Genomic DNA, 13,563 nt, shown 5'->3' on the forward strand with positions numbered 1-13,563 from the left:
GGCCTGCAGCCAGTTTCTGGTTCTTCGCGTGTGGATGGGTGTAGAGGCGGGCGGGCGTGGGATGGGGTGCGGTGGGCTTTCCGGGACGCGCGCGGGGACCCAGGCTTCCCTGTGTGACCTTGAGAGCTCACTACCCGTCTGGGCCTCTGTTTGCTGTCTTTGCAATATAGAGTTCTTGAAGAAACCGGTGAGCTGTTGCACGCGAAAACGCTTCAGGAACTCGGAGGCCCAGGCTGGATGCAAATAGAAAGGTGTTTTTTAAAAAAAATTGAAAAACAGCCATCTCCTGCTTCACCTGATCTGTCTTCCCAGTTCTGCTCTGGTGGCAACCATTTTAGCCATTTTTACCTGCACTTTCTAGCATTTAGCTCCGTTGCCTACGAGTAATATTCTTATCTTGCTATTTCTTTATTTACCAACGTTAGACATTATCTATTGTCTTCCTGTTGGAATAAATAAGGAATTAGCTGTCTTCCCGCTCCATCCGCCTGCCCAGTGTGTCTGGAGCACTATTTTTAGGTAACTCAGTGATTAGCATTCCTAAAATGTAGCTGTTCATTTCCCCCCAAGCCCTCCCTACTAGAGCTGCCGTCGGCTTCTCATCCCTGTCCCCCTGTCCCAGACTGCACTGCCTTCAGGGGCCCTCTGCTCCAAGCCTGCTTTCCATGCTTTTTCTCGGTCCTTGGTCTGTGTTAGTTTATTCTCTTTTCTTTCTTTCTTTCTTTCTTTCTTTCTTTCTTTCTTTCTTTCTTTCTTTCTTTCTTTTTCTTTCTTTCTTTCTTTCTTTCTTTCTTTCTTTTATTTTTTTTTTTTGAGAGAGATTTTTACTATAAGGCACCTGCGCTTGGCTCACTGGAGAGATGGAGAGACAGTGAGACAGAAAGCAAGAAATAACCCCCCAAGGAGGATGGCCACACTACAATCCCTTCTCCTCCATTCTCCTCTCCGGATTGTGGGCATGCACACACTCATGCGCCTCATGTGAATTTTAAGCTGTTAGGTTCAGAACTCTAATTGTAGCCGACTCCATGAGACTCCAACAATCTAACTATTACACCATCTGCTAGTCTCTTGGTTTACTCTTCTATTGGAAATTTCAGTTGCTTTCTAAAAAATTGAGTAGGGATGGAAAATTGTCATCTCTGTGGACCCATTTGTCCTCTACCCTGTACTGGGTGGGTAATTCCACTAAGCAAAGGATTCTGGACTGGGTGCCCTGAAGTGGGTGCCCTGCACCGCTATACACACACCTGCTGTTACTGCTGAGAAGCTTCAGGCCTTCTGATTCATGCTTCTTTATGTGTACCTGTTCCCTCTCTCTGGAATTTATTTATTTATTTTTTGAGAGGTTTTTGCTATAGGGCATGTACACTCACCAGAAAGACAGAGACAGAGAGACAGAAAGCAGGAAATCACCCCCTAGGGGGAATGGCCACACTGCAATCCCTTCTCCATTCTCCTCTCGGGATCTTGGGCATGCACGCACACGTGCCTGGTGTGAGTTTAAGCCACCAGGTCCAGGACTCGAATCGCGGTCGACTACGTGGGAGTCCAGCGACATAGCCATTACGCCAACTGCTGGTCCCTTCTCTCTGGATATCTTTGAAGATCTTTTCTTTATCCTTGGGATTCTGGAATTCTGCCACTGACCTGTTAGTGGCTTTTGTCACTCATCGTGCTGGGCCCTGGGTGTTCCCTTTCAATATGGTGTCTAGTGTCCTTCGGTTCTGGGAAACCTTTTTTCTTTAATAACCTCCTTCTTGCTGCTTGCTCTCTGAAACCCCTGTGAGTTGGATCTTGGACCTCAGGATTGATCTTCCAGTCTTTTTTCTCTATTTCCCTTCTTGTCTTCCTCTTCTACTTTTTAGATTATTTCTTTGAATTTATGTCTCAATTCTTCTATTTAATTTTTTATTGAACTGAAATATTTTTAATTCCTAGGAATGCTTATTCATTCTCTGCTTTCCCCCATCCTCCCAACATAAATACAGCCTCTTTCTCTGAGGGCACTGATGATTTTTTTCCTCTCATATTCCCTGATTTACCTGTTTCTTCCAGTTCCCCTGTTTTGTTTTGTTGGCCTCTTGTGCTCTCTCTCTGGCTCTGTGTCTCTCCTCATGTTGAAGTCTTCTCTGACCTTTAGTGGTCCTTGGACTTTGTTCACACTTAAGGGTAAGGGCCCAAGAAGCTGATGGGCAGTGGATGTTCGGTGGAGGTGGAGGTGGAGGTGGAGGGCAGGTGCTGGTGTCCATTTGGGAGGACCAGGCAGAGCCCCACCTTTTGCCTGGCGTTTAGCTACACTGCCTACAATGCCTACATGGCCGCTGCTTTTTGTGTGAGTGGTACATGGATATCAATGAAGGAGATTGTTTTCTCTGGAGCTATTCTATTTCACCAGTAAGGCAGGATGGATGCAGTTAAGAGAACAGGTTTTGGAGCCAGACTCTCTAGGTTTGAATCCCAGCTCTGCCATTTACTGGCTGTGTGACCTTAGATGAGAGACTTAATCTCTCTGTGCCTCAATTTTCTATCACAAATCAGACAGAATAAGAATACTACTACGTGTTTTTAAAAAATAAATAAGAAGTATGTGTGTGTGTGAGAGAGAGAGAGGGAGAGAGAGAGAGAAAGGGAGAGAGAGAAGGAGAGAAAGAGAGAGAGAGAAACACTCTGATAAGGTCTTGTCATTACCACATTTCCTTTGCCCTGGTCCTCCAGCTCTTCAGGATGCCAGGTCCCAAACATGCACAACAGCATGTTTTTCAAGCCAACCTGGGAGCTGAACCGTGGTCACTGTGTGGCTCCCAGCACTGCAGGCACTAGTGTTACGGTTGTGCCCCAGTGGCTGGCCCCCACGTGGGTTTTTAAGTTTGTATATGTAAAGGGCTCTCTGTCTCTCTTTTAAAAGATCTCAGTTTAACTTGACTTTTTTTTTTTTTAAAGTTTATTATTTATTTCTCCCATGAGAAAATAGAGAGAGGAGAGAGAGAGAGAGAGATACTCACCATAGAGTCTCTGTGCACATCTACCCCAGCTCCAGCCAACCTGTATCATGGGCAAGCACATATATTTAAAGCTCTTAGCCCAGCTCACAGTGATAGGTCTGGGGAACTGTCACATTTTTCATACACTGGGAAGAGGATTGGGCTGGGGGCAGTGGTGGGTGGGTAGGGTAGTATGACCGTTTCCTAGGAAGATACTCAGTGAGTCCTGCTGTTTTGAGCTCATTTTCTCTTCTAAATCTCATACACTGCTTCCTGGCTCTGCAAGGCAGTTCCTTTTTTTCCTCATTGGTGCACCTTCTGCAGATCTATCGACTCTGTCCAAGTCAGGGCTGGCTAATCCAAACATTGTTTCTAGTGAGAAATAATAAAAAATGTAACACCCATTGTAAACATTTTATTTTGATAAAAAATATACAGATGCCCATTGCCCTTTTTTGAGTGTGGGCCTGGAGACTAGAGTTCTATACAGTCTTTCTTTCTTGCTCAAACCTCAGTGTGTAAAACATTGTCTGCCAGTTCCATGGTCAACTATAGTGCAGCTAAAACTTAGTCATTAGCGGAACTATCCAAATGCAGATTCTTTCTAGATCTCTGTGATTTCCTCCCATTTGGTTACCCTTGCTGGTCTGTAACTCATCTCAACATATTTAAAAAAAAGAATGATTTATTTAATTTTATTTATTATTATTATTATTTAGAATTTGCTACAAGGTGTGCGTGTTCACCAGAGAGAGACAGAGAGGGAAAGTGACAAAGAAAGCTGGCAAGCAGGTCTGGGACTTGAACCGTGGTTGCCCATGTGGACGTCCAGTTCCTTAACCACCATGCCACCTGCTGGCCCCTCAATTTTTTTTAAAGAATTATTTTATTGAGTTTATTTATTATGATTAATTATGATTACTTGTTTTTAAAGTTGTTTTTTTTTTTTTTTTTTTTGTTATAGGGCATGTGTACTCGTTGAAGAGACAGCGGAAGATAGACAGAAGAGAGAAATCACCCCCTCGGGAGGATGGCCATGCTGCAGTCCCTTCTTCTCCAGTATCTTCTTGGGATTTCGGGCATGCACACATACCACATACACACCTGGGATGAGTTTTAAGCCACCAGATCTGGGACTCAAACTGTGGTCAACTAAATGAGAGCCCAGTGATGTAACCATTACGCCACCTACTGGTCCCTATTACTACTTTTTAATTTGACTAGAGAGAGACAGACAGAGAGGGAGATGGAAAAAGAAAGTGAGAAAGCAAGCCTCCAGGTCTGGGACTCAAACTGCAGTCAGTCGTGTGGGAGTCTAGTGCCTTAACTGCCACACCACCTGCCAGTCCTGCCACTTGACATTTTTTTAATAGCAATATGCCTCCATCAAATTTTTCAAGGCATTTAACTTAGTTTTCATAAAAACAACTCCCTCTTCACAACGTATTTTATTGGTTTATTAATATTAAATTGAATTACATAATTACAAAAGCAAGTACAATGCCATAAACAGGTTTGGGAATAAGCACTTGTTTCCAGGAAAGCAGATTAACGGGAGGACATGCATGTGGGCGGTCTAAAGCCTAGCCTACCTGACAAGGTTTTTAGCCTGTAAAGTTTGTGGGGAGAGGGGCTGGACAACAGAAAATTTGATGCTCTGTGAGGCTGATCCACATGGGACAGGTTTGTGTCCAGAGACCTCCCTGAGTATGCTGTGAACATGTGTGCCCATGACCTGGGGTTGGCTGAGGTTTGGGTAGGGGAGGGATTGTGGTGTCAAAGGCCCTTTTGAGGGTACTGTCTCTCTCTTGCTCATGGAAGAACTAAGTAAATATGCTATAAAAAAATGTTGGAGAGAATGGTGAGTGTGACTATTCTTTTTATTTTTTATTTTTTTGGAGAAGTTTTTGCTATAGGGCACATGCACTCGCCAGCCAGAGACAGAGAGACAGAAAGTGAGAAATCACCCCCCAGGGGGTTGGCCATGCCGCAGTCCCTTCTCCTTCATTCTCCTCTTAGGATCTTGGGCACACATGCACACACGCCCAACGTGAGTTTAAGCCACTGGGTCCAGGACTCGAACCGCAGTCGACTACGTGGGAGTCCAGCAACATAGCCATTACGCTAACTGCTGGTCCCGAGTGTGGCTATTCTGAGAGTTCTCATTCAGGGGTGGTGGGTTATGAAAGCTCCAGTTGTGATGGGTTTCAACCACTCTGTACAGTGACTAGAATGTGCTTCTCTATCACCCTTCGATCCTATAGAAATTTGTGGAACTCTCTTGTCTATTAATGACAACTCTTCCTTTCTTCCTGGGTTCATTGTTTTTTATCTTCTCTTTTCCTTACTTTCATTTTAAGGAGGAGGGTATAAAGGAGAGAAGATAAGCATTAAAGTTCAAGCTGCCATTTTTATCCAGATAATTCTTTCATCTTTAAGACTTCCAACATCCAGTAAGTGGCAGACCTATTATTATCGCCTCAAAGGTCACACAGCCCTCAGTGACAGAAGCAAGTTTCAAACGCAGATCTGTCAGGGGCTGTGGTGGACACTGGTGCTTTGTTCAGACCCTCTCTCCCAAGCTGACCTTCCCCAGCTGCTGGGAATATTGGCTGCTGGTGCTTCCTGGAATTGCCTTGGCTAAGGAATGGCCTCATCTTAGCATATGCTTTTTTTCCAGGGGATGGCCATGGCCGAGGAATGGATGAGGCAGAAAAATAGAAGCTCAGCCTTCCTCCCTCAGTTTGAGGCAATTCTGAGAGGCCAGCCCAACTCCAAGGGTCCTTGGGGTCAGCTGAGATGTCAGCTGCAGTTCATGTGGGGCAGCCGGTCTGTCTGCAGCTGTAAGTCCAGAGTGTTCTCCAATGTTGTCCACACACAACTCTTCCTTTCAGAGTCTGTCTCTAGGAAGCCACGTATAATGCAGACGCCATGGTCAATGCTCTTTCTGCTGCCTCTTCAGGTTGTGGAGACTGAGTTTCCAGGGTATCTTGGGAAAGAAGTCACTGCCAAGGAGAGGAAGACAGGACTGGGGGTGGTGGTTGCAGGACAAGAGCTTGTGTGGGGCGTGAAGTGGGTGATGAGGCTGAGCAGACAGATCGTTTGCAAATCCAAGTCCGGGAGGGATTTGCCCTCATCAGCAGGCGTTACACAGAATGACATGGACACATCTGTGAGTGAGCAAGAGGAACCTGACTATGAGATGGGTCAGAGTGACCAGGTGGGCTCAGAGTGAGCCGAGAGAGAGGAGGAGGCCTGGATCAGGGCATTGAGGATGGAGAAGTGAGTTTCTGATGCACTGCTCACCTCCTAGCATCCCAATCACTATTATCAGCTCCTTTTCCCTATGCTTTCTTGTATACCACATAATTAACTTATTATATTTACTCTCTGTCTCCCTCCATTACAATGCTAGCTCCACAATGGCATAGGTTTTATCTGTTTTGTTCTTTGGTGTGTTCCCCAAAATGGAAGAGTAGCTGGCACATGGCTGGTGTGTAGTAGGTAATGATGAATGGGGGAGGGGTGGTGGTGAATGGATGGGTCCTTATGAAATATGGGACCATGGGGCTTGGCATCAGGATTGACTCCTTGGCTTCTGCCTGGAGTTCTGGGTGGATGGTGGGGGGTTCTCTGAAATAAGGTTGGGAAGAGGAACACCGTTTTGCATGTGCTGAGGGGCATAGATGGGAGGTGGCGGGGTACCAAGTGCTGATGTCTAGCAGTTCTCAGTCCCCATAGACTTGACTTGTCAGTGTTAATAGGAGATACAGATTATTTTCATTGGATGATCAGAGGGCTTGGGGTGAAAAAGAGCTTCAGTGGGTTCCTGGCTTTAAAATGGTGCATAGCTATTGCTTCTCTGGCCCACTGTGTCTCAGCAGAGAGCTCCGAGTGCTAAGCTCTTTAGAGGCTCCATGGGCATTGAGCAGGGAGATGACTGATGGTATCTCATACAAGACCAACAAGGAAAGAAGAGGAGACTCATGATTGGCATTGAGCTGGTGCTTAGCTAATGTCTGTTGTTGGCAGTGATGTGGTGGAATGGCCCAAGGTGGGAGGCCCAAGCCTTGAATCTTCTAAATAATAAGTGACAACCACCCAGGAATAGCCCTTGTAATGTGCTCAGTGATTTAAAAACAACATTGCTGGGGCAGGCAGGTGGCATGGTGGTTAAGGTGCTGGATTCCCACATGGCCAACTGCAGTTCAAGTCCTGGACCTGGTGGCTTACTTTCACACTCTCACTCTCTGTCTCTCTGTCCCTTTCTGGTCAAACAGAATAATAATAATAATATAAAATAAATTATTCTTTAGTAATAAAAAGATAAAAATAAAAACGACATTGCCTGCAGATTACTACGTGATGTGTACAAGACTGCTGGCTCCACTGTACAGGTGAGGAAGCAAAGGCTCAGAGGTTCAAGGAACCAACCAGGGAGTGCAGGGCTGGGCTGGGCTCCAGTTCTGCTTCTCCATTTCCTATTTTCTTGGTGGCTCTGCCATGAATAGACTCTGTGCTCAGTGGGCTACTTCAGCTTCTGAGCCTCTGCTGCTCTCTGGTAGGTGAGGTGAAGTTGTTTAATCTGAGAAGCACTCCTGTTTCCCTACTGCGGTCTCCGATACACTGAGTCACATCACACTTGAGTCACCATGGGACTGGGGAAGCTGTTTGTCTCAGTGAAATTATGAACAGGAAGCAGGTGGAGACATTAATTTTTGGAGCAGAGATCGAAAAATGAAGACTCAGGTTCTGAGTCAATAAGCTTGACCTTGACTCTGGGGGCAGCGGGGAGCCACCAAAGGGTGCTCCCAGGGGAATGATTTAATTGGAAAATATCAGAGATAATTGGTCACTCCAGTTGCTGGTTGGAAGGATATGGGAGGGTGAGGAGGAGGGGTTGGGTGACAAGTTAGGGCCTGGTAAGGGATCTAGGCAAGAGCTGATGAGGCCAGCACTCTGCCATGGCCACAGAGATGGAGAGAAAGGTGATTTCAAGAGAGCTCACTGTGCAGAAGTGACTCAGAAGACATCTGTTACCCCATGATCCTAGTGCTCAGGGCTGTGGAGAACATGAGGCAAAAACCTGGCAGCCTTATCTGGTGGGAACATATATTCTGTTTGTGGAACTGTCAAAGATGCCTTTTATTTATTTATTATTTATTTATTTGAGAGGTTTTTGCTATAGGGCATGTACACTCACCAGAAAGACAGAGACAGAGAGACAGAAAGCAGGAAATCACCCCCTGGGGGGATGGCCATGCTGTAATCCCTTCTCTTCCATTCTCCTCTTGGGATCTTGGGCATGCACACACACATTCCCGGTGTGAGTTTAAGCCACCGGGTTCGGGACTCAAACCATGGTTGACCACATTGGGAGTCCAGCAACCTAGCCATTACACCAACAGCTGGTCCCAGTCAAAGATGACTTTTAAGTAACCAAACCTTGGGGTGAGCTGGTCCAGGGCTATCCTAGAGTGACCTTCTATGATTTTTGACTCTGTCATCTCATTCCAACTCTTTTCTCTTCCTCTCACTCTCTATACATATTTTTAATTTATTCTATTTTATTTTAAAATTTACTACAGGGCACATGTACTCACCAGAGAGATATGAAGGAGAGGACTGAGAAAGCACTCCTGGGGAGGTGGCCATGCTTTAATCGCTTCTTTATTCTTCTCTCTGGACTTTGGGCACTCATGCACATGTGCCTGGTGTATTCTTCAAGCCACCAGGTCTGAGACTTGAACCTCACAACTGGCCATGTGGGATCTAGCTGCCTTAAATACCATGCTGCTGGCTGGTCTCCCATATGTATATTTTAAAGATGATTTCTTTGTAAGCAATATATACACAGTGACAGAATCACAGGGAAAGAAGCAGAACCACTACAGGGTCCTGATGTCATAATCCAGCCTCGGTCAGCCCTGGATCATGAGCATGTGCATGCCTGGCATACTCAGGGAAGTCTCTGTACATGTACCCAGAACCTTCCCCTGTCCCAGTGTGGGTCAACCTTGCAGAGTGTCACACTTCACTGTTGTGCTACCATCTGGTCCCTCTCTCCACACTGAATCTTTGCTTTTCTCTGTACACAGCTTCATCCTCTTGGGGGAGGGGGGACTGCCCCCACTAGGATAGATCCATAATCAAGACCAGGTGCAAACTTACATTCATGTATCCTGGCAACTAAGTGGCTTAAACAACAGAAATGCATTTCCTCACATGTCCAGAGCCTGGAAGTCTGAGATCAAGGCGTTGAAAGAGTTGGTTTCTTCTGAGCTTCTCTCCTTGGCTTGTAGATGTTTGTCTTTTGATATCTTCATGTGGTCATTTCTCTGCGTGTCTATTTCCTAATCCTCTCTTTTTATAACGACGTATTTTTTTCCCAGTCATATAGCATTAGATTAGAATTTAACACATGGGCATCTGTGAGGTATCACCCTAATTTAACCTATTTCACCTTCATTACCTCTTTAAAGATCTTATCTCTCAAGGCAGTCACATTCTGTGGTACTTGGGGTTAGAACTTCGGTGCATGAACTTTGAGGGGCCATAATTCAACTCCTTAGGTTTTGGGTGGGGCCCTCCAATGTCATTTCTACCAAATCTCCAGTGATGCCGATGCTGATGCTGCTGGTCTGGAAACCACTCTTGGAGAACCACTATGTGCATTTGAATAAGTGCAGACTCAGGCCCAAAGGATTAAAATGCTTATTGGAAGGAATGCTCTACATTAGTAGCTGGCAAACAGAAGAGAGGGATTCCAGCTGAGGAACTTGCTGGCATTTCCCAAATGGCAGGGCTTTTCAGCAGAATGGGGCAGGAGAAGGGGCTCAGGTTTTCACACGAGACACACCATAGAGCCAGTCTTGGCTTTGCCCCTTCTCAGCTAAAATTTGAGTAAAACACATCATGACTCTCAGCTTTAAATTCTTCGCCCAAAATAATACCTATAGAGTAGTTGCAGGAGTTAAATAATTTATGTAAAGGCCTGCCACTTAATGGTAGCTATTACTGTTGTTATTTATTCACTTGCTCATTAAATATGTAACTAGGTCTAGACACAAGGCCTAGTCCCAGCCCCAGAGCCTAACTGTGTGTTCTGGGCTGTGTGCCCTAGGCTCCAGTGAACCTCTCTGAGCCTCAGTGTTTTCACTTGCCAAACACCTTTCCCCATCACCCCAATCATGTTTGTTTTGAGAATCAGTAAGAATATGAGAATGCAAAATTGACTTTATCATGCTAATACTATGAAAAACACTCTTTTTAGATTTTTTGGTTGTAGTCACCAATAGTTGTAACAGTCTGACTCTTAACAATTCCCTCTTCTCCAGGAACAATGTCTGAGCTAATTAATTCCATCTATCAGGCCAGAGGTGCACCCTAATTCAGCTGGGCCAATCAGAAGACTCCTTTGGGATTTTTTCAAATTGGAGTGAAGGGAAGAAAATTCTAGGACCTTTCTGAGAGTGCAGTTGTTGGGTGTGAGGCTTGGGGGGTGTAGGTGGTCCAGTTTATGCCATGTAGGGGAAAGCCACTTCTGGCCTGGAGGGAGTGATGCCGATAAGCAGGGAGAAAGGGAGAAGGTAAAGAGAGACCTGGGGCTGCACCCTTGTCCTTAGAGATACCCTGCTATCCTTCCCCTTGTTCCTAGGCAAGTTTCAGCTGGTTTCCAACCACTTGCAGCCCTCTGAATACATCATTCACTCAAGTATTTATTGATCACTTACACCATGCCAGCCTCTGTGCTAGATGCTGGCCAAAGAATGTAACAGACTGGCAAAGCCTTTTTTCATAGGCCCCTGTCCTATTTCCCCTGCTTCTTCTTTATTCTTTGGTAAGTAATCTGCAGAGATACCCCAGCCCCTGCTTAGCCAGACCCTCAGGTGAAATTACAGAATCATAGAACTTAGCATCTTAGAATTAGTAAGCCAAAGAATAAACGAATCTTAGAATGGACTTTAGGGAAAACCCTTGCATGGAAGACATGAAGTCACTCTGAACTCACACTGCGGGTAGTGAGTTTTTCACCCTATTCACACCATCACACTTGGGATGAAGGTGGGGATCAAGGACAGTTCCAAAGGGTCTTCATGCTTTTAGCTACCACTAATACAAATTCCTAGGCCCTGTCCAAGCCACCTGAATCAGACAGTTTGGGGGCAGGGCCTGGGAATCGGTGTTTCTGAAAAGCCTCAGAAGCCGCCAGTCCATAGGAATGCCATGACGGAGGCCGATGTGGTCCTCCTTGTCCTCTGCTTGTAAAAAAGGAGAGAAACTGGACAGGAAGGGTGAAGTGACACGACATAGGGGGCAAGAACGGGAAGGGCTCCACTTCATTATCTGCGTGACTCAGAGCTGATGGCTTTCCCTCTCTGAGCCTGGTCTAATAATTGGGGTTATGATAACTTCTGCCTTGGGGGTTGTTATGAGGAAGAATGCATTCCCTCCTGCTGTGCTTAGGCCTCCTTCCAAGGAGAAGAGTGAAGATCCCAGAAGCGTGGGGCTTCAGGCATTTTTCTCGAATCCTCCACAGAGTTGAGGACATGGATGATGTCCTATGGGTGCTTGTTGACAGGTCACTCCCCCTCCCCATCTTTCTAGTCACCAGGTGAGGCTAACCCTCTGTCACTGGGTATGGCCCCAGCCACCTCCCAGGTCTTGCCAGCCCCTCCTAGGGCTCTGTAGGGAGGAAGCCTGGCTCTCCCCAGTGACTCCTGCTAAAAGCTCTGTGAGATTGTGGGGGCACTCTCTGACTTGGCTATTCACTCGTACTGGGTCTCTACTGCCCAGGAGTTGAGGGTCAGTCCTTAGCACTCTGTTTGGGACTTCTCTCTGGCTTTTTGTCCAGTCCCTAATCTCAGGCCTCCAGAAGAGCTAGTGATGAATGATACAGTCTTTGGCCTGGACATTAACTCCTGAAAGTCTCTAATTTTTAAAAAATTATCTTTTGATTGCCAAGGGCATGTGTACTCATTAGAGGGAGTGGGGAGTGGTGAAAGTACCTCCAAATGGAAGTGAAGTCACTCTGCTGTCCTTCATTTCTCCAACCTGTCCGGATTTGGGGACTTTTTCAAATCACTAGGAGGAATTTTGAACCATGGTTAGCCATGTGGGATCTGACTTTCTTAACCACTATGTTTTAGAGACTTTTTTGACACCTACTTTATATCAGAGTGAATCAAAAGGAGGCACTTGGAATCCTAGTTTGGTGGCCTGCCGCAAGTTGTTTCTCCTTTTTAGGGGGCTCAGTTTCCCTTGAATATCAAATATGCTAGGACTTGTAGGATTCTGTGAAGGTTCGAAACATGATAGATTCAGTGCCTGGAAAAAAGGAGTTATTTTCAATGAACGGTAGCAAATATTACTTGGGTACATGTGAATCGCTCAGTAAGCTGGGAGCTCTCTGAGAGCAGAGGGTATGCGTCTGTGTAATATGATAGCTTTTGTTTATTGAGCACTTCGTTGGAACTGGACAGCACTTTCATGTAATTAACAATTATACTTACAGTGTAGTGCATGGATTAAATGAGGAAGGCTCTCTCCATTTTACAGACGAGGAAACTGAGGCTCAACTAGGTTAGTTCTCTTTGCAGTTTTGTGACTCTCTATCCTTGACCCTGGCCTCACAGGGAAGACACAAATGACTGAAATTGTAATTTCTAGCATAGTGGTTTCTTGGTCCTGCTCATGGGTGTGAGGGAGGGACTCAGGCTTCCCTGACTTCTTCACTTCTCTTTCTTGTCTCTCTGTGAAGGGAAAGTGGGAGCCTGTTGCTGAGCTGGCCCTGAGGGGTTGAGTGAGGTTAAAGTGGATGCCTGGGGAGGGGTGGGGAATGAGAATGGGCAAAGCCCACTCTGTCTGATTCCCAGTTTTCTTTTGATAGCCTCAGTGCACAGAGGGGTTCAGTAACTCCTTTGCTTCCTTCCACTTGGGCCTCTTACTGTTTAATTTTCCCTTGGATCTCCAATGATGGAGCTACACTTTATTCTTTTTCCAGATGAGGCCACTGAGGCCCACAGGAAGAAAAGACTTGCTCAAGAGTGTGTAGCTTATATAAGAGGGAAAGCCAAGTGTGACAGGCAGAGTGCTGGCCTGGTGGGCAGACAGACTGTGAGCCCTTCATTGGGGGCATCTTACCTTGGATGAATTACTCTAGCTTCTCTGAGCCTCAGTTTGTGCATCCTTAAAATGGCAACATTAATCATCTCCACCTCACAGGGCTGACAGGAGGATTAATGAAGAAATGAATGCATCTTATCTACACAGGGCCTGGTAAGAGCAGGTGTTCAAAATGTGGATTTATTTGTTTCTCTGATCTTTGGCTCGTTTTTTACAACTTCTTTTCTGCTCCCCTTTCCCTGTTCCACAGGCTCTTTATTGCACAGAGTCAGCATGTGGTTCTGCTGTATAGCTCTTTCTCTTTTTGAAGCAAGTAAATGGAGGGAGAGCCCAGTGGGCAGCTCAGAACATCAGGAATCAAAGCACACAGAACCCATCTCAAAGGGAACAGCAAACTGACCCACAGCATAACAGTAACCTTCATGTGACTTCCTTTATAGTGTGCAAGGACCAC

The sequence above is a fragment of the Tupaia chinensis genome, unplaced genomic scaffold, assembly GCF_000334495.1.
Source record: "Tupaia chinensis unplaced genomic scaffold, TupChi_1.0 Scaffold000207_1, whole genome shotgun sequence".
Classification (NCBI taxonomy): Eukaryota; Metazoa; Chordata; class Mammalia; order Scandentia; family Tupaiidae; genus Tupaia; species Tupaia belangeri.